Below are 21,390 nucleotides of genomic sequence, written 5' to 3' on the forward strand. Positions count from 1 at the left end.
ATGATCAAAATGACATAAGGCTTATGGATGCAATGTGTAAAATGTAAAATGTTATAAAAGGAAACTTCTATTTAAGAGCTACGATTTAAAATAAGAAATTTTGGTTCAGGTTGGGGCAGACAGGACAGCAGTTGGGTGGGGTCATACAGGCTCAGACAACTTGGCTGCCAATGAATGTCAAGTTCTCTGAATGGGTGGCTTGGTGGCAGTGCTCTGACTTTAGCTGTGTCACCTTGTTACGATGCCATCTTGTGCCAACTTGGCTACTGGAATCCCTAGTAGTAAAGTGAAATACTTAAGACTTTCCAGCACAGGTAATTGATACATTGACACATCGTGCAGATTGTGGGAAAGTTCCTTCTTTCCTGATGTCATGAAATCCAATTTATTAAACGTATTCTTTGTGGAAAATGTTTAAGAAAGGCCCTTCTAAGATCCTTATCAGGTCACTGCAGTTGCCACCATGATGTTTTTTATTACTATCTTTCTTATTATCATAGGCTCCCTCCTGCTGGCAGTCTACATCAACAAAGGGGGGCAAACTGGGCTGTTCCCATCCAGATCATTGGCATTCTGGTGTTCCTGCTGGGTTTTTACTGCATGCTCATTGCCTACTGTGCATCCAAAGGCTACCCGGTTACTCCAATGACATTCCAGCTTTAATTAATAACACCCATCTCAGCCTTTTCAATCATTTGTTCCAGCAGTATATTTTTTGATGAGTTGCTGCACATTGTATATGAAACATTTTACCTTAATTTTTTTTTCTTTTTCTTTTTTCACATGGACAGGCATTGGAAATAGAACCTGGGTCTCCAGCATGGCAGGCAAGAATTCTGCCACTGAGCCACCGTTGCACCACCCTAGCTTAATTTTTAAAGTCTTTTTTTTTTATTAAAGAAGTCTTAGATTTACACAAAAATCATGCAGAAAATACAGAGTTCCCAATTACCCAACCCTCACACATGCAGTTTTCTTTATTTTAAGCACATTGCCCTAGTGTGATACATTTGTTATAATTGATGAAGGAATATTATTTTTAACTATAGTCCATAGTTTACATTAGGATTCACTGTTTGTATTATGTATTATGGTTTTTTTAAAATTTTTATTACAGGAACATATATACAATCTAATATTTCCTATTTTGACCACATTCAAATATATAACAACATTGGTGTTAACATTTATAATATGCTACCATCACCGCCTTCCATTACCAAAACTTTTCTATCACCTGAAACAGAAATTCTCTACCAATTAATCATTAACCTCCCTTTCCCTAACCTAGCCCTGATAACCTATATTCTAGTTTCTGACTCCATGAATTTGCTTATTCTCATTATTTCATATCAGTGAGCTCATAAAACATTTGTGCTTTTATGTTTGAGTTATTTCACTCAAAACGATGTCTTCACAATTCATCCATTTAGTCACATATCTGAACATCATTTCTTTTAATGGTTGAATAATATTCCATTAAATGTATATACCAAATTTTGCTTATCCATTCATTTGTTGATGAAACTTGGGTTGCTACCACCTTTTGACAATTGTAAATAATGTCCCATGAGCATTGATGTTGTTCAATCTCATTCCAGGAGTTTGCTAGCTCCTGGAATGCAATATACCAGAAACAGAATGGCTATTAAAAGGGGGAGCTTATTAAATTGCAAGTTTATAGGTCTAAGGCCATGAAAATGTCCCAATTAAAGCAAGTCTTTAAAAATGTCCAAATTAAGGTACTATCAAGAGGTTACCTTCACTCAGAAAGGCCAAAGAAATTCAGGGTTTCTCTCTCAACTGGAAAGGCACATAGAGAACACGGTGACATCTGCTAGTTTTCTCTCCAGACTTCTTGTTTCATGAAGCTCCCCCAGGGGTGTTTTTCTTCTTTATCTCCAAAGGTCTCTGGCTGCATGGGCTCTCATGGCTCTCATGGCTGTCATGGTTCTGAATCTTTTTCCAAAATGTTTCCTCTTTTAAAGGATTCCAGTAAATGAATCAAGGCCCACCTGGAATGGGTAGAACTACATCTCCCTCTAATCAATTGGCACACACACGATTGGGTGTGCCACATCTCCATGGAGATAATCTAATCAAGTTTCCAACCTACAGTGCTGAATAGGGATTAAAAGAAATGACCACCTCCACAAGATGGATCAGGATTAAAATGTGGCTTTTCTATGGGACATAATCCTTTCAAACCAGCACAGATGTGCAAATAACTGCTTGAGTCCCTGATTTCAACTATTTTGGGTTATACCTAGAAATGGGAATGCCAAGTCATATGCTAATTCTATGCTTAACTTTTTGAGGAACTACCAAACTGTTTTCCATAGCTGCTATGCCATTTTACATTCCAATCAGCAGTGAACTTCTATTCTTATTTCTCTACATTCTCTTCAACACTTGTTATTTTCCAATTATTTAATAGCAGCCATTCCACTGGGTGTGGAATGGTGTCTCATTGTGGTTTTGATTTGTATTTCTCTAATGGCTAATGATGTTGAGCAACTTTTTGTAAGATTTTTGACTATATATATATATATCTTCTTTGGAGAAAAGTCAATTCAAATCTTTTGCCCATTTTTTAAAATTGAGTTTTTTCTCTTTTTGTTGCTGAATTGTAATATTTCTTTATATATTCTAGATATTAACCCCTTTTCAGATATGTGGTTTCCAAATATTTTCTCCCATTGTGTAGGTTGTCTTAATTTTTTTTTTTTTGAGAGGTCAGACATGTAGCCTTACAATTATGGCCAATTACTTTGCAAAAATATTTGCAAAAAAAGGTGCCAAGACAATTCAATGGGGAGAGAATATTGTTTTCAATGAAAAGTGCTGGGATTATTGGATATCCACATGCAAAATCATGAACTTAACCCTTCACCTCACACTACATACAGGAAGTAACCCAAAATGCATCATAGACCCCAATGTAAAGACTAAGACCATAAAAACTCTAGTAAAAAGTATGGGAGAAAATCTTCAAGGTCTTGGATTAGACAAAGAGCCCTTCTGTACACAACGAAAAAACAATCCAAAAAATAAAAAAACTGGTGACCTGGACTTTATCAAAGTGTAAAACTTCAGAACCCATTAACAAAAATGAAAAGACAAGTTGCAGCCTGGGAGAAAGTATTTGCAAATCATATATATGAAAGACAACTTGTACCCCAAATATATAAAGAACTCTTGAAACTTTAACAATAATAAATGACCATGCAACCCAATTTTTAAAATGGGCAAAAGATTCAAAGAATTTACAAAAGAGCATCTATAGGTGGCAAATAAGTACACAAAAAGATGCCCAACATGATTAGCCATTGGAAATGCAAACTAAAACCAAGATGAGCTACCACTCCACACATATTGGAATTGGGTAGAAATGAAACCCTGACGATACTCAGTGCTGGCAGGGGTGCGGAGAGTGGACATGCAGAATGACACAGCCACTCTTTAATGTTTGGCGTTTCTTTTAAAGCAATGTATAGGTTGTCTTTTTTGTTTTATGATAAATTCCTCTGATGCACACAAGTTTTTAGTTTTTGATGAGGTCCCATTTATCTATTTTTCCTTTTGTTGTTTGTGCTTTGGGTATAAAGTCTAAGAAATCATTGTGCTGTTCATTATGTATCTGACTCTTCCTACATCCATCCCAACAAAAGAGTCTTTGAGAAGCAACAAAACAAAAATTGCCAAATTAATTAAAGGAAGAAATACAGCTCCTCCTTAAATAAATAATGTTGAACCAAATCCTTGTCTTTTGACCACTAGGAACTAGGCTAATGGGTTTTTGTTCTTAAATTAAATAACTCCCTCTGGCCCTACCTTCTGTAGTTCCCAGACAGTGGTTTATCAAACAGTGGATTTTCAAAATTCAATTGATACAGCTCAGCATTTGCCACTAAAACCATGTTAGTGTCACAATTTTTAATACTGTTTTTTTGCCATTTGGTATCCATGATTCATTGATCAAATGCCTGCATTTTGTCAAACACTGAGCATGCTGTGGTAACCTCCAGGCATATAGTTTTTCTAACCTGTTAAATGCAAAATGCCTCAGGGGTAGGAGGTGGGTAGAATTTAACCCCTCATTTCCCTGAGTGCTGCCTGGCTGCTGCACTTAGTTCACAGTTGTGCTGTCTGCACCCTCACCAATGCCTCTGAAGTTGTGTGGCTTGTAGAGCTGGGTGCTTCCACATTACATGCTGCTCTTGTTTTTGATGGTGATAATATTGTCTTCTTTCTAGTTGGCACCACTTTTCTCCATGGTAACTTCTTGAAGCTGCCAGCATGATGTAACTTTTTTTCTCTTCCTCTCTGTTCAGCACTCCTGCACAGTTGCTGAGGGAAACCAGATAAGCAAGTATTACGTGTAATATCAATTTAAATATTCCGAGTCTGCAAAGAGATAAAGTGCATGACCTTTATGACATCTATTTCAAATTAGCTTAAGGCACTTCCTGCATTTACTTTAGGTTTTATCAGGCTCAAGCTGTTCCAGGGTTGAGGTTCCTGGAAGTCTAAGCACAAGATAAATAGGGTGACTATTTATGAGGAGAAAGGCCAGACAATATTGTTGGGGAAAATTGGCCAGGGGAGCAGAGGATTATGACATATTTAATGGTCCCCCAAACTGAAGACTATAAGGAGCCTATATGTTAACTTACTGACCAGAAAGGTTTTAAATCTGGCAGACAGACTCTAAGGCAGCCTTCATGATCCCTGGGTCCTGGTGTTAAAGCCTTTGTATTTCTCTCTCCTGAGAGTGGGAAGAACTTGGGCCTTGTCTCTAATCAACAGAATATGGCAAAGATGTGATTATGTTGACATGTAAAACTCTTGTCTCTCTACAGACTTACTTTACAGACTCTCCTTGCTGGCTTGAGTGACTAAGTGACCAAGCTGGGATGCTCTACATGACAAGCAGCTGTGGGGGCCTTCTAGGAACTGCAGAGGGCCTCCAGCTCCCAGCCAGGAAAAAGCTAGAGCCTTTAGTCTTACAATTACAAGGAAATGAGTTCTGCCAACAACTGATTTTTCCCAGTTGAGCCTCCAGATGAGAACACAGCCTGGCTGACACTTTGCTTGAGCCTTGTAGACACCCAGCTATCAGTTTCCAGACTTCTGACTCAGAGGAACTGTGAGATAATAAATATGTGTTGTTTTAAGCCACTAAGTTTGTGATAATTGGTTATGCAGCAATAGAAAATGGATACAACCTGTATTGTTACAAAATTTTGCTACCTTTTATTTTGTTGGAAGTAGTTTCCCAACTTATTTTCATTGCTATCATGTGGCTTGAGTTTCAGGAAATGAAATATTTTGATATCATCAGTTTCATATGATAAGCGTAGAAACAATGGAACTCAGGGGAACTCACAAGGAAAACATTTTTTAAAATGATCTAGTACAAGCATTTCCACTCTTGGGGATCTATCCATAGTAATAAAAGCCCACTCAGTAAGTGGGGAAATATGTATACTTAAAAAAAAATGCTTTCTTGTTGTAGTGGCAAAAGGAATGGATACAATTTTTTTTATAGCTATTGCTGAATTGCTTTCCAAAAAGCCTATTAAAATACATATTTCCACTAGCAAGCAGTGTGTAAGTACTCTTCTTATGTCTTGTAATGGCTAATTTCCATTCACCCTTATGGCTTAGCTTAAATATCACTTCTTCAGGCCCTGACCCTGACAGAAATTTACAACCGTCAGTCATATGTATATATTTATACATACACACACTCTCATATATAATGTCATATATACATGTGACACACACAAATACACATATATACACACACTCTCATAGCATCCTGAACTTTTCCTTCATGACAGAGCTGTATTATTATCTCATTTTTGTAAAACGAACAATGACGATCCTCCTATATCTATGTGTTTGTATGTTTGTGTGTAATTATATGAATATGGAGAAAGGTATAGAAGAAAACACTCTAGATTGATAACACTGGTTACATAGGGGATGCAGGGAGTTGGTTAAGGGAGCAGGAGAGATATGATAAGCAAATAAAGAAACAGCAAAACTTGCAGAAATATGGTATTCATGTAATAAAACATATCCATGCATAATACTATGCAATTTTTCATTTTTAAAAAGTGATTTCTTTAGCTAAGTATTGTGTAACAAATAATCATAAACTCTCAGTGACATATGGCATTAAGTGTTTATTTACCTCCCACATCTGTAGCTTGGCCGTACCAGGTGGGAAGGCTTTGCTCACCGTGGCTGTCATTTTCTTGCTGCAATTGGCAGGTTGGCTCTGGCACACTCTTCTTATGGAACGGCAGAAGTTCAAGAAGGCAAGTGGAAACATGAGAGACGTCTGAAGGAGTTGGCTTGAAACTGGCACACCGTCACTTCGTCATAAGGCCAAAGCAAGTGACAAAGTCAAAGGATGTGGAATTACATTCTGCTCATGTATGTGGTGGTATGGAAGGTAGTTAATATTTCTGATTAATAATCTGCTCTCCAACAGTTATGTGAACATATATTTAAAGTTATGTAGTTCTATGCATGCCTAAGGAGTTTTAAGTTAATGGGAGTCATTTTGAGCATGGTAGAGTTTGAAATCATTTTTACTTTTTATTCCTTTAATTTTATGAGTTGTTTATATTTTTTAGCATGTACACACTGCTTGTATAATCTCACAAATAATAATAAAGTTATTTTATTGGGTAATAAAAGTTATTTTTCAGGTGGAGGGAATTGTGATGGGGAGAGGGAAGGGCATGCTAAATGGAGAAAGCACTTTGGAGTCAAGCTAGCTTTATACACAAGCCAGGGCTCGATAAGTAACTTAAAGAAAATTTTTCTGACTCTGCCATCATTAGTTGGGCAATGTTATACAAAACCACTGCATTACGTAGATCCTCAGCTATAACTTGATATATTATAACCCTATGTTAATTTAACAATTGTTTTATTGTATATAAGAATACATGGGGCTCAGGACTCACCCCATTTAATGAACAACCAGGATGATAAAAAATAAAAAAATTAAAGTAGTGAATCCCTGTTCTAGTTTGCTAGCTGCTAGAATGCAATATACCAGAGATGAAACGGCTTTTAAAAAGGAGAATTTAATAAGTTGCAAGTTAACAGTTTTTAGGCCATGGAAATGTCCCTATTAAAACAAGTTTATACAAATGTCTAATCTAAGGCATCCAGGGAAAGATATCTCAATTCAAGAAGGCCGATGAAGTTCAGGGTTTCTCTCTCAAGTGGAAAGGCACGTGGCAAACATAGTCAAGGTTTCTCTCTCGGCTGGAAGGGCACATGGCAAACACGGTGTCATCTGCTAGCTTCCTCTCCAACTCCCTGGAAGGCATTTTACTTCTTCATCTCCCAAAGTTGCTGGCTGGTGGACTCTCTGTTTTGTGGTTCTCCAGCAGTCTCTGTTGTGGCTTTCTTGTGGCTCTGTCATTCTTCTCTGCTCTCTCCAAATCTCTCTCTTTCTCAGAAATGTTTCCTCTTTTGTAGGATTCCAGTAAAGTAATCAAGACCCACCTAGAATGGGTGTAGACACATCTCTACCTAATCTGATTTAACAACCACTCTTGATCGAGTCTCATCTCCAGGGAGATGATCTAATTAAAGTTTCCAACATACAGTACTGAATAGGGATTAGAAGAAATAGCTACCTTCACAGAATGGGATTAGGATTACAACATGGCTTTTCTAGGGTACATAAACCTTTTCAATCCGGCACAATCCCAAAGATCTAGCAGATCATGTAGGGAGCTTTTAAATTGTATATAATTTAAATATGTAATATATATAAATATATATATTTGAATATATATAAACATAAATTTAAAATTATATAAATTTTATATATAATTACTTATTGCTGACTCAAGTCTTTGAGGTGGATCTTAGGCATCAGCATTTTTGCAAAGCTCCCAGATAAGTTTTAGAATTACCCAAGTTTGGTAACTCCTGAATAAGGTCAGGCACATAGATTTTTTTCCAGTATCCCCTTTCCCATACAGATGATTTCTCACAAAATGAAAACAATTCAATCATGTGATTGTCTGTGGGCCTTGGGTATTCCTGAATAAATCCAGATTAGCAATTTACACTGTCCTCAAATCATTGCCATAAACAACAAACAGTTGTCTTACTGTTTGACTAATTTGACTAATCTTAGAGATAACCTATGTACTTGATTGGGAGACCGATTTGAGTATGTAAGTAAAACTGACCAGTTAACATAAATGTTGGACTTGTCTGATTTCTATTCGGAAGGCTTTCTAATATAGTTGGCAAACCTCTGTCCAGTAATCTTAGACCCTTCCCTAACCTAAAAATGAAAGTCTGCCTTCAAACACCGAGTTGTTGATTCAACCTCCTTAAATAAAGGTATGGAATAATTTCCTGAGTTTATAATTTTAAGATTGTTTGATATCTTTTATACTTTGTACTTAGTAGCCAGGCTTTGGAGCCTGCTCCATCCACCAGGAGAGAAGAGGCTCAGACCTTTGGAATACAAAGAGGGGATAGTTAAGAGGCCTATTCTACATACTCTGGCTAAGGAGACAAGGGTAAAAATAAATGTCTAGAATTTGGAGAGTTAGGGAAGATGGAAAACATTTAGAACATTTGGCTATGCAAGAAGGGAACGCTAAGAGAGAATGTGGAGGAACACCCAGGAGGCAGTGGGTCCTCCCACAAGCATGTCAAGTTTGTCTCAACTTGGATGGCAAAAATCAAATTGACAGATGCTTAGCAATAAAAATTTCTCAGTATCAAAGGAAGTTTGGAATTCACAGCAATTCAAGATAAAGTGATTTCCCCCTCATATTTCACATGGTAAAACATGTTGAGCAAAATAAATGAACCTAAACTGAATGTATGAGAATCAGGTTCCTTGTCCTCTTACTCATTTCAAGGGCTAGAAAAAGTCCATCTCCACCTATCACATCTCAAACACCTCACGTGACCAATTTTGGATGGAGTCTGTGAAAGATAAACACAATGTCCTGTTGGGTACAAGGCATCCCAATTTTAGAGACAAATTTGACCAACTTGTCCATATGTCAGTAAGTAGGAACTCCAAGAGGAAAGTGCAAAACAAATACAAAATGTGATTAGAATTACAATGAAAATAAAAGTCACCAAACTCAGACTAGAGCCTTGCTCTGTTAAAATGTGCTTACTGGTCTGAAGCAACGACCCCGAACTGTGGCTATCCCTAAGGAGTTCCAAAATGACCCTTTCTTTCCCTCAACCTTTCCATCCATTATTCTTCCCTCCATAGTATGCCATTCACCATTATTTCAAAGACAGCAGTTTCATTTTTTAAAAACACACATTCACAAATCTTCCAGTTCTCTTAAAGCTCAAAGTGTAAACACTGCCCCTCTTATAGAGGGGTAGAAACAACCAAATAAATATCACTTCACTTCAGGTTGTTTTGGAGAATACTTTTGTGTACTTCCAATTTGAACTGGGTAAATGCTTTTAAAAATCCTTTAACTTTATTGGGAGAGCCCCTAAACAAATGCACAAGTTCAGTAAGTGGGTATAGTTTGATTTTTGTTTTGTTTTGTTTTATTTTGTTCCACTGTGAGCCTAGACTACCATAATTAAATCAGTCTTGGAAATAAAAGGATGAGTCTAGTTGATTTTTTTTAAAGAATCATATTTAGCCCTTGCTAAGCATAGAGTCTTTCCTTCTAAATAAAGGAAGAGCAGATTGATTGGGAAGTGCCACGTCGATGACTCTTATGGGTTAAAAAGATGGTCCTACAGCCTCATCATACCTGGGTTTGAAAAGGGGGGAAAGGAAGTAGGATGTATTATGCAAGAGTTTCCCTTCCTTTCCATGATTATTTTAACAATATGCTAAACCTCATTATTATTCCAACCCCCAAGACAGTGATCCAGAAGGAGAGAACAGAAGGAAAGTATCAGTAAAGGAGCTATTCTGGAATATTAGACAAATATTAAAAAGTGTTGGGTTAGTTGGCAGCATTCCTCCCATCACCCTTTCTAAACTCAAGCCCTTAAATGCATCTTGTTTCCTCAATCATTCAATCTTATTTTGCCTTAAAAGAAATCCAAGGATTTTTTTTTTAAAGCTGGACTTAACCTCAAGTCTATCAAAAGAAGAATTCAGATTGTTTTCATTGCTTTAAAAGGACAAGTGAGGGTGGACCACGGTAGCTCAGTGGCAGGGTTCACACCTGCCATGCGGGAGACTCAGGTTTGATTCCTGGTGCCAACCCATGAGAAAGAAAAAAAAAAAGGATGGTATGTACAAAGCAATCCTAAAGGAAGTGATAGGGCACAAAAGCATAATAAAAATCAAGGTAGAATGAGTATAGGCTAATCAGCCGGTCTTTTGAGAGCTAGACTTAAAAGAAATGCATGGGACTTCCCCTTCCAACCTTACTGAGTATTTATTCCTGCATTTGCCCTCCTACTTCATATAATAAGAAAACTGGACAAAATATATCCTATAAGAGATTTTCATTATTTTTGGTTTTCAGCAGTTTGATGCACTAACTAGGTGTGGTTTTCTTTTTCTTTATCCTGCTGGGAGTTTATGAGTGTCTTGGATCTGTAAGTTAATATTTTCCACCAAAATTGGAAAAATATTCAACTATTATTCTTCAAATATTTTTTTCTCTCCTGTTCTCTCTCTTCTCTCATTTTTGGAATCCAAATACATTGTTTCACAGTTTTCTGAAACTGTCCAATCTTTTTTACTTTATTCTTCAGAATGGATAATTTCTTTTGATCTTTTTCAAGTTTACGGATTTTTTTTTCTGCCTTCTCAAATATAATGGAGTCCATCAAGTGAATGCTTATTTCTATTATTCTTTTCACTCTAGAATTTCCACTTGTTTCTTTCTTTATAATTTCTATTTTTTGTTGATATTCTCATCTATTCTCATACTGAAACCACACTTTCCCTTAATTTTTTAGACATATGTACTTAAAAACATTTGCACATATTTATAATAGTTTCTTTGAAGTCTCCATCTTCTATATCCTTCATCTGGACCAACTTGGAGTCAATTTCTACTGACTTTCTTTCTTCCTGAGTAGGAGTCATGCTTTTCTGTTTCTTTGTATGATTAGTAATTTTGGTTGAAATCTGGATATTATAAATAATACACTTTGGCAACACTGGATACTTTTATATTCTTCTGAAGATGGCTGGTTTTTAATTTTAGTGGGCAGTGAACTTGTCTGGGCTAAAACTGCTATTGTTCCATGGGTATCTGCTACTCATTCACAGTTTATTAGTCAGCCAAGGGATATGGGCAGAGTTTATATTCAGGTTTTGGTCTCACCCCTCCTGATGCTCTTTTGCTTCTTCAATTTTGTTCCTAAATTTACAGCTGCTCTTTTATCGTTGGGCTTTGTTTTCTACCAGTTCTGGAGAAGTGGTATTTGGGGGGACAGCCTAAGATAAAATACAACAAATTCACAATTTTGACTGATTTCAGTTGTGGATTTTCAAGTAAAAAATCTCCTCTGGCTTTTGCCTGTTTCTGGTCACTCTTAGGTGTCTTTAAATAGTTGTTTTCAAAAAAATTTTGTCCAGATTTCATAATTATCTGTGGAAGGATTTGCTTAAATACTTCACCTCTGCAATACTGGAAGCCGGAATTTCAGGTTCAATTTTTTAAAATAATTGTTTTTTTATTATATATATCATATATATATACCATGTAATCATCCAAAGTGTACAACCAATGGCTCACGATATCATCAATAGCTGTGCATTTATCATCACAATCAACTTTTTTTTATTTGTGACAAACAACATATATACAAAAAGGCAGTAAATTTCAAAGTGCATTGCAACAATTAGCTGTAGAACAGACTTCAGAGTTTGGTGTGGGTTACGATTCCACAATTTTAGGTTTTTACTTCTAACTGCTCTAAGGCATCAGACTAGAAGAAACATCAATATAATGATTCAGCACTCCTACTTTTTCATTAAACCCTGCCTTCTCTGTATAACTCCACCATCAACTTTGATCTTTCTCCCACTCTTTAAGGGTATTTGGGCTATGCCTACTCTAACTTTTTCATGTTGGAAGGGGCTGTTGATAATATGGGATTGGGGATGAAATTAGTTGATATTCTGGAAAGGCTGGCCTCTCTGTATGTCAGGACTCATCTGGAGGTTGTAGGTTTCGGAAAGTTACCCCAGTGCATGTAACCTTTGTAGAACCTTATATAACACCCTAAATGTTCTTTAGAATTTGTAGCAATGGTTTTGGCTGGGGTTTGGCAAGTTATGATAGATACCAATGTCTAACTGAAGCTTGTGTAAGAGTGACCTCCAGTGTAGACTCTCAATTCTATTTGAACTCACTTAGCCACTGATACCGTATTTGTTATACTTCTTTCCCCCTTTTTGGTCAGGATGGCATTGCTAATTCCACAGTGCCAGGACCGGACTCATCACTGGGAGTCATCTCCCATGCTGCCAGGGAGACTTTCACCCCTGGATGTCATTCCCACTTAGGGGAGAGGACAATGATTTCACTGGCAGAGTTGGGCTGAGAGAGAGACAGAGAGCGACCACTTCTGAGCCACAAAAGAGGTCCTCCAGAAGTAACTCTTACGTGTCACATTCAATTTTGAAGGATATTTTTGCTATATATAGAATTCTGTGCTGAGACTTTTTTTTCCTTTCAGTGCTTTAAGATGTGTTCATTATATTCTGGCCTCCATTGTTTCTAGTGAAAATTGAGCAGTCATTCTCATCGCTGTCCCCTTTGTATGTGATGTGTCTCTTTTTCTCTGTTTTTAAGAATTTTGTTTATTTTTTGTTTTCTGATGTGCTTGTGTGTATATTGCCTTTGTCCAGCGTAGGGTTCGCTGAGCTACTTAGATAAACATATTAATATTTTTCCCAGAATTTGGGAAATTTGGGGGCATTATTTCTTCAAATGTATTTGCCGCTCTATTCATTCTCTTTCTTTTCCTTTTGAAATTCCTTACATACATTAGATTACTTAATTGCTTAAAAAATAACTGATTATTTAAAGCAAAAAATAATAAGCTTGCATAGAAAGTTTTATAGCATAGGTAGCAATAAAATATGACATAATGGCACAAATATGGGGACATATGACTAGAATTATATTTATACTGTCATATTTTATGTGTACAATATGAACTCTAAGTAGACTATAGTAAATTGATGCAACCACTCAAAATAGTACAAAGATATATATAGCTAAAACCTGATAGAAGGATTGAAATGCAATATTAAAAATATTTAATTAATCCAAAAGAAAAAGAAAAAAATGAAGAGGAAAGAAAAGCTAGATGGGATATGTAGAAAACTAAAAGCAAGATGGTAAACTCAATCTCAACAATATCCATAATTACGTCAACTGAAAATGGGTTAACACTCCAATTGAAAGGAAGGGATTGTGAGACTGAGTAATAAAACAAGACTCAACGGTATGCTGTGTACAGAGAATACACATTAAACATAAACATACAGAAAAATTCTAAGTAAACTAAAAGAAAAAGATATGCTATGCAAATAGTAAGTGTAAGACAGCAGTTGTGATTATATTAATTTCAAACACAGTAGACTCCAAAACAAGGAGTATCACCAGAGATAAAGAGGGAATTTTTAATGATAAAAGTATCACTTCATCAGGAAGACATAAATATCCTGTCTAAACTTAATAATAGGGCTTCAAAATATATGAAGTCAAAACTGACGGAGAAATAGATAACTCCATATTTTTTAGCACCTTTCCCTCAGTAATTGATTTAACAAGTAGACACAAGATTAAGTAAGGACATGGAAGGTAGATTAGCCAACTTGACTTAATTGATATCTATAGAACACTTCATTCAACAGTTGCAGAATATGCACTCTTTTGAATTTGGAATGTTTGCTAAGTTGGGCCATAGGCTGGTCCTTAAAATAGTTTCTAATACATTTCAAAAGGTCAAAGTCTTACAGAGTAAGAACATAACGGAATTAGATTAGAAATCAATCACATATCAAATATCTAAAGAATCTTCAGTATTTGGAAACTAGGCAACACATTTGTCTGTAACACATGGGTCAAAGAAAAATCATAAAGGAAATTAGAAAATATTTAAAACTGAATGATAATAAACATAATATATCAAAAGGGAAAATGTTTAGAGGGAAATTTATGTTTTAAATTTATTATTCTATTAGAAAATGAGGAAGGTCTCAAAGTAGTGACCTAAGTTTCCACTATGGAAGAGGACAGTCCAAGTGTGACTTCCTACCTTTCTCTGGGACCCACAAAATAAACCCTATGCTTAGGACCAGATGCGTCAACCTGATTTCTAGGATGGAAAACAAATGTGGGCTGACTCTCTTCTTGGGGGACCTTAACATAAAACACATCTCCTAACAGATAGTGGCCTGCCAGTACATTTCTCCCCTTTTCATGCCAAGCATATGTAAGCATTCAATGGAGACAGTTTGGCTAGGTATAGGCATTCTATGGTGCCTGACTACTTAAGCTGCTATCTCTGTTCCCTGCACTGGCTATCGATGGAAACCCACTGGCCATGGGGACTGATGCCTGCTATCGAAGCTAACCTTACTCTGTCTCTTCGATGTGTGAGGAAAGCATTGTTCCATCTAGTGTCTGTGTGAGTCATGCTTTTGCTAGTGACTCTGACTCTTGTTTTGGTGTAGGTTGACATCTCTTTGCTATCCTCCATGTGCAGGATTCCTTCCCTGGAAGTGGTAACAGGTGTCTTTTCCCTTGATATCTACCTTATCAAGGTAGAAAAAGAGGAGCAAATTAAAGGCAACATAAGTAGAAGAAATAAAAAATAAAGAGCAGAAACCGATAGAACAGAAAACATACAAAGGAGATTAATAAACAAAGTCAAACTTGGCTTTTAGAAAAGAGCAATAAAAGCGCCTGACCACCTCAAAGTAGATACATTGAACTTAGGAAAATCCTGATATGATTTCTGGAGTCATCACATCCTTCAAAATTTCTCCTCATTTGCTTGCTGATGCCTAAAATTTCCCTAAGGCACCAGTTTCTCATCTCACAATTAGAGTTAAAGAGAAAATATTGTGTGTTATACTAATGACTGTACTTTATTATGTAGTATAATCCATTACACTTCAAAGAGTAGCTGCAAGTTATTCATCATACATTCATCACTCCCTCCCTTCTTTTTCCAGCAACAAACCAGCTTCTTCTCTCTCCTAACTCTAGGAAGAGTATCAACAGCCTCACAGGCACCTAAATGGGAAATAGGAGACTTACTTTTGGCTTCTGATCAACATGATCAAGTCTTTGGCGTCTATCCACTCTGTTCTTTCCATTGCCATCCCCACAACTTTATTTCACATGCCCGTTAATTCCTACCCATCTGTCTCTGCTCTTCAGTCAGAGTCGTCGTCCTAGAGCCCTGCTTCTAGGGTAGAATCTAGATAGCTTCTTAGAGCCTAGGGGATGAAGTCTAAACTCCTGAAGAGTGCCTTCCAGACCCTCTGCAATGTATGTCCAAATTCCTTTTCCACCCCATATTCTTAACTCTAAGAATTTTATTCTTTACTGGTTTCATTGAAGTCTTTATCACTGCCTGGAATCCCCTACACTTTTCTGCTTCTGTGCTATTGCTCATGCCATTGTGCTTTCTTCTGATGTCAATTCCTGTTGTAATTCTACCCATGCTTCTTACCTGCTCATCAAGCTGGCACTGTTAAATGTCTTCAGCGTGCGCACACCAGGGCTGCAGGAATTGGATAAGACCCCTGTAGCTCAGGAACTACAAGTCTTCTTTTCCACAACGGTTAAGACTACAAACTCTCAAGTCAGATAGATCTGGGTATGAATCCCAGCTCAGGGCAAAGCCATATAACAAGTCTAAACCTCAGTCTCCTCCTCGGTAGACTAACAATGAGATATTTTTCTCACTAGGCATTGGTGGTGGATTGGATTTCGTACCCCAGTTTGGGCATGTTCTTGGTCTTGGTTCAAGACCACCATCCTGGTTGGTATGAACCTATTGTAAATAAGATCTCTTCAAGATGTGACTTCAGTCAAGGTGTGACCCAATCGAATCAGGTTGAGTTTTAATCCAGATTATTGGAGTCATTTTGAGTAAAAAGTCAGACTGAGAGAGAAGCCACAGGGAACAGCCAGAAGCTGGAAGTGAATGGAACCTAGAAGAGAAAGGACAAAATGCCACTGTGTGCATTGTATTGTGATGGAATAGCCAAGGAACCCCAAAGACTACCAACCAGCCAGAAGATAGGACCCTGCAAAGAAACAAGCCTTCTGGCCTCTGAAATTGCAAGCCAATAAATTGCTATTGTTAACCCAAACCATTGTATGGTATTTGTTTTAGCAACCGGTAAACTAAAAAGTGTTGTTGCAATTAAATCAGATATCTGACAAGCTTTTTGTACAGTGCTTGTCACTGTACTCAAACACTCAGTAAATGTCAGCTGTTAGTAAATAAGGGTGTAATAGGCTGTTAGGTGCCTGGTAGTCATTAATACTTCTCACAAAATATTTTCAGCTCTTTATTTTCTGGACACTTTCTTGACCTCCTGTGATTGAGGGGGATCTTACAAACAATTTGACCTATGAATTGTAAGTGGCAGTGACATATGCCACTTCAGGGCCAAGTATTTTAATATATTTTGAGAACCTTCAGGGTTCCCTTATTTCTGGCAACAGGTAAGGTCTGAGATGGTGGCTACTTCATCTGTTGGTGTCCATGAATAAATATGATTAGCAGAGACCCCTGCTGGCCATTGGTGGACATGCAGCCTAAGTGAGAAACCTTTATTGTTTTACATTCCTGAGATTTGGGGGTTGTTTTTTGGGGGTTGTTTGTTATGCAGCATAGTCTAGACTTTACTACAGATGTCCCAATTACCTACTTTTAGTTTTCACCTAAAATGGAATTTAAAGTCGTTCAAAATTAAAAAATTTTATTATCTGAATGATTGTATTTATTATTCTCTTTACCACACAACGAGGGGGAAATGCCCTCGTGTTTTATTTACTAGTTAATGTTTGTTAAGCAACTAACATTGAACTTTTGTTTAAGGATAGTTTTATTTTTATTTGAAATTGTCACGAGATCAGTTATCTGAAGCAGGTTAGTAGATGTGATCAGAAGAATGTTGCCCACGATGGCAGTCTTGATTTAGGTCAACCTTTCATTTGTTCATTATTCAACTATGGTTTCTCAACTCTAAGCCACCCTCTATACTCTGCTTTGTGATTTTGGAACTTATGTTCGCCAAATTACATTTCTCATTTGCCGGCTGGCTCCCGCTTAGATTCTACCAATAGGGGGAACTGAAGGGTGAATACAACGCACGAAAAGAGGAAAAGGAACTTCGTCCTCGTCCAATGCCATCGCCATTCTAATAGCAGCACTTCACCAGCCAGCAGCTGTCGTTTCCTTCCAGCTTCTTTTGACACTCCCAGATTCAACCTCAGAGTTTCCCCCTTAGAGATAGTATCTCTGGCAGCCAGGTAGCACTCTCTACTCAGAGAACTGCATCAAGCTCAGCAAGACCATTCCTCCAAGTCCTTGAGGAGGAACCAGGTATTTGAGCACCAACAATGAGCTTCTAGGTTTTGATGATCCCAGCCTCTTCCCTTTGTTTCCCTGGCCCCAAGAATGGCAGCTGCTTCCTGGAGTTATTATCTCTGAGTCTCCTTTTTACTCATTCTGATCAATATATTCCTGTATTAAATTTCTGCATTTGAAATAGCTCGTATGGCATTTCTTTTCCTGATTGGACACTGCTACAAGATTGAAAATCAGAAATGGTTTTGGAAAAATATTCAGATTCCTCACTCTTTCTGTTGTTGACTCTTACTGCCAATTGCCATAGCCTCATCTCTTTGAACATTTGGGCAACTTTTGTCCTATTGTGCTTGTTTGTTTTATGAATCCTAGAATGACCTCCCCAGTTAAATTCAAACTCGTACGAAGAAACATCCCGTGCCTTATAACTCCGTCTTTTATTTCACACAGAACTTAATGCAATGTAAGCAACATACCATTACTTTCTTCAGACACCATCAAAGCAGCCCTGTGTTTCAGAGGGTTCCACTAAACACGATACACAAAAATATACATTTATTAAGGAACCCATGGGCAGTGTGCTGTTTGTGATCTGGTCTCAGCTGCGCACAGCATGACCTATAATTCTAAACAGCATCTCTCAAGACTAACACCATTCTGGCCCCAGGGAATATTTCTCTTCATCACTTCCCCTCTGCACTCAAGATAAAAGGTGACTGTGTCTGGGTGCTGTGATAATTTTAGATTTACCACTGCCAAATCAGAAACAAACATTATTTCTGAGGGAAGGATTTCAGCAGCAGAAGTGCTAAGGTAAGAGAAAAAACGTATTAATTAACTTGTCAATTCCTTCCTCTCAGAGAATATGAATACATTTTTTTCCGTAACGAATGGTCATATCCCAATAGTGCCCACCATCCATTTTATTGCTTGTTCACAACAATTGAACGTGGCACCTTGGGAGACATTTTGCAATATTAAATGATTCATAATGCTCATAAATTTGTATATGGATAGGTCTAGATGTAATAAGGGTGAATTGTGATGTTGATTATTTACATAAAATCTTGGGTATGGATATCGCTTTAAGAAATGGTGAAAAGTGATATGATAGTGATTTACATGATGAATTAAATATTTTATATTTTTTGTGATGATAATAACTTATCATATGTGACTTTTTTACAGTGTTTAAACATGACATGTAAAATTCATGTTTGTTTTCTTTTTTTTTTTTTTTTTTTAGCATGGGCAGGCACCAGAAATCGAACCCAGGTCTTCGGCATGGCAGGCGAGAACTCTGCCTGCTGAACCACTGTGGCCTGCCCCATGATTTGTTTTTGAAGCTAAGTATTGTTTTAACAATTTTATTCTGGTTGTTATTGTCTCGGTAGAACAAAGTTTCTCCAAATTAAAGTTAATTAAAAAGAAAAAAACCCACATCATATAGGAACTTGTGTGACTCAATAAAGGCTGTTTAACTTGTAATTACTTTTAATAGAATATGAACTATGTGAAAATCTTGATTATGACCACATAATAAGTGATTTTGTAAAGTGAAAGCAAGGAAAGTAAATTTCATGGAATAAATATAATTGATAAATTATGGATGACTTTTTTTTTACTCATCCAGTAATTATTGACTCCTTATAGAATATCCAGACACTCAAAATAATAATTAAATTCAGTTGCCTTTGATATTTAATTGACTTTTGATCATATATAAAAAACATAGCTTTATACATTTTGAAAGTTTTTGTTGTTATGAAAGCTAACTTGTCAAGGTAAGAGGATAAAACATATCTTATTTGAAATTTTATTAATGTGAGATATAGCTTTTAGATATTTTCTCTATTGGTATTTAGGTCTCCCTTTGTACGTTCTTGCTCCAGGCCCTAGAAACGTCAAGTAGTCTACAAGTAGTATATGCAAAATAAAATTTTTTTATTGGTTAGTCTAAAGACTTCATGGGAAAGAAGCATTTTCTTCATGGCTGAAATTGTTTTAGTTTTTAAATAGAATACTGCTTTGATTTGCTGAAAATCTTTTTCTAGCAGTTTTCTCTTTTTTAAAAATATTTTTTATTGTGAAATATACATACAAAAAAGCAATAAATTTCAAAGTACATTGTAACAAGTAGTTATAGAACAGAGTTCAGAGTTTGGCATCGGTGATAGTTCCACAATTTTAAGTTTCTCCTTCTAGCTGTTCCCAGTAACTGACAATTAAAAGAAATACCAATATAGTGATTCAGCAGTCATATGCATTTGTTAAATCCTATGCTTTCTGTTATAACGCCTCCTCCTTTTATCCTTCTCCCAATGTTTAAGGGAGCTTGGGCTATGCCCATTCTAACTTTTTTCATATTGGAAAGGGGTGTCGATAATATGGGTAGGGGGATGGAACCAGTTGATGTTTTGGGCTGACTTTTCTGGGTCACGGGACTTATCTAGCATTTGGGGTTGTAGGTTTCTGAAAAATAATCATAGTACATGAAACTTTTGCAGAATCTCTGATAGAGCCCTAGGTGTTATTTAGGGTTGACAGGAATGGTTTTGGTTGGAGTTTGGCAAACTATGATAAACAGCAATATCTAGCTGAAGCTCGTGTGAGGGTAGCTTCCAGAATAGCCTCTGGGCTCTATTTGAGCTCTCTCAGTCACTGATACCATATTTTGTTATATTTCTTTTCTCCCTTTTGGTTAGGTAGTCATTGTTGACTCCACAGTGTCAAGGCCAGGCTCATCCCTGGGAGTCATGTCCTACATTGCCTGGGAGATTTTCTCCCCTGGATGTCATGTCCCATGTAGGGGGTGGGTTATGATTTTACTTGCAGAGTCGGGCTTAGAGAGAGAGAGAGGTCACATATGAGCAACAAAAGAGGTCCTCCAGAGGTGACTCTTAGGCATAACTATAGGTAGGCTTAGCTTCTCCACTACAGAAATAAGTTTCACAAGAACAAGCTACCAGATCAAGGGACTTGGGAGTCCTTAATGTTGGAGACAGTATCAGGAGGTTCCCTCATGGTAAATCTAAATAATTCCATATTTTTTCTCTCATCCCTCAAGGGACTTTGCCAATACTTTTTAATTATCTGCTCAACATACTCTGGGACTCTGGGATGTATCCAGGTGTTACATTAAGCCATAGAATTACAATCCCTCAGTCCCATTCTGGGCTCCATGTATTTGGGTGGTTTACATGATCTAAACAGACAGGTTAAGTTAGATTATGTGCTACAGAAAATTTAGGTTTTGGACAAAATAACCTCTCTTCCTTTTGTCTCATACAGTATGTGAAGTTCTAAAATACAGACAATTCCCTCCTTACCCCTGTATTCTGATTTACCTTAGCCCTGACCTAATCAGCTTTGTTCTTATTGAAGCCTAATCTCTTTTTCAGTTTCTTTAACAGTTGTTGCATGTGGCAATGCTGACTTTCAGACCTGCAGAACTCCTACTCTTAGGTGTCACATAACTCTTAGGTGCCACATAGGTACCCAAAGTTTCAGGGAAATATCAGGCTATACATATATAGCACAGCATATCAAAGTCTAAAAATAACAATTACAGTTCTGTTCTAAATATGATTGCTATAAAAGCTTATAATCTAGGCCCCAATTTTCTTATAAGTATTTTCTAAATGTGGCTATACAATATTTGATCTTTTGTTTTTGGCTTATTTTGCATCACATAATGTCCCCCAGGTTCATTCCCTTGTTGCATGCCATGTAACTTTGTTCCTTTCTGTAGCCGCACAATGTTTCAATCATTTGTATACACCACAGTTTGCCACTTCCACTTCTCAATTT

The 21,390-nt window shown here is 36.9% G+C and overlaps 1 long non-coding RNA gene across 1 annotated transcript in view; it reads left to right on the forward strand.

Moving 5' to 3' along the window:
- LOC143681046 (uncharacterized) overlaps positions 1–7,730 on the forward strand; it is a 76,300-nt gene extending 68,570 nt beyond the window's left edge. The window contains exons 3-4 of the long non-coding RNA XR_013174324.1: positions 4,863–5,149; positions 6,283–7,730. This is a non-coding gene — a long non-coding RNA (uncharacterized LOC143681046). The remainder of the gene's footprint in view (positions 1–4,862; positions 5,150–6,282) is intronic.
- The last annotated feature ends 13,660 nt before the right edge of the window (positions 7,731–21,390 follow it).

The sequence above is a fragment of the Tamandua tetradactyla genome, chromosome 4 (assembly GCF_023851605.1).
Source record: "Tamandua tetradactyla isolate mTamTet1 chromosome 4, mTamTet1.pri, whole genome shotgun sequence".
Lineage (NCBI taxonomy): Eukaryota > Metazoa > Chordata > Mammalia > Pilosa > Myrmecophagidae > Tamandua > Tamandua tetradactyla.